The sequence below is a fragment of the Penaeus monodon genome, chromosome 29 (genome assembly GCF_015228065.2).
Source record: "Penaeus monodon isolate SGIC_2016 chromosome 29, NSTDA_Pmon_1, whole genome shotgun sequence".
NCBI lineage: Eukaryota > Metazoa > Arthropoda > Malacostraca > Decapoda > Penaeidae > Penaeus > Penaeus monodon.
The window spans coordinates 29,140,198-29,140,817 of NC_051414.1; the positions used below are offsets into that span (position 1 = coordinate 29,140,198).

At 55.0% G+C, this 620-nt stretch overlaps 1 protein-coding gene across 1 annotated transcript in view; it reads right to left on the minus strand.

Annotated features, from left to right (window-relative positions):
- LOC119592119 (myotubularin-related protein 8-like) overlaps positions 1-620 on the minus strand; it is a 99,568-nt gene that overhangs the window by 10,350 nt on the left and 88,598 nt on the right. The gene's annotated exons all lie outside the window — the stretch shown is intronic.

Here is a 620-nt window from a genome sequence, read left to right on the forward strand (position 1 = left end):
GGCAACTACCCATTTTTCGATAAGAGCTTTAAGTATTTTGCATAATTACTACCAGTACGCGCCCGTGAATGACCTAATTTGGTATTCCCTCATTATCTCCCCTCCCCTTAACCGCTCATTTCACCCCTCCCCTTAATCCCTCTTTTACCTCCTCCTCTTAACTCCTCGTTTCCTCCCTCCCCTTAACCCGTCCTCTCTCCCCATCCCCTAACCCGCTCTTCTCCCCTTCCCCTTAACCCCCTCCTCTCGCCCTCCCCATACCCCCCTCCCCTTAACCCTCCATCGAAACCGCAGAAGGAAAGGGCTGCGAGTGCGTGCGGCGGCGACCAGGAGCAGGCGCAACCTCTCAGCCGAACTGCCGCGGCTAACTCGCCCGCCGTAATTGTCTGGGAGTAAATGCAAATTGGAGAGCTGCCGTCAGGCTGAGAGGAGGACCCGGCGTCTGACTGAAGGCGGCCGGGGCTATCCAATACTCTGCTAATGGCGCTGGAACACCTTGGGGCAAGAGCGTGTGACGGTCGGTTCTGAATTTAGCCTGTTATTCCGTTTGCAAGGTGTAAGGTAGACTGGCCGTGTCTCCTCTTTTACTCTTTTCTATCAATATTGCCCTTCCCACCGTC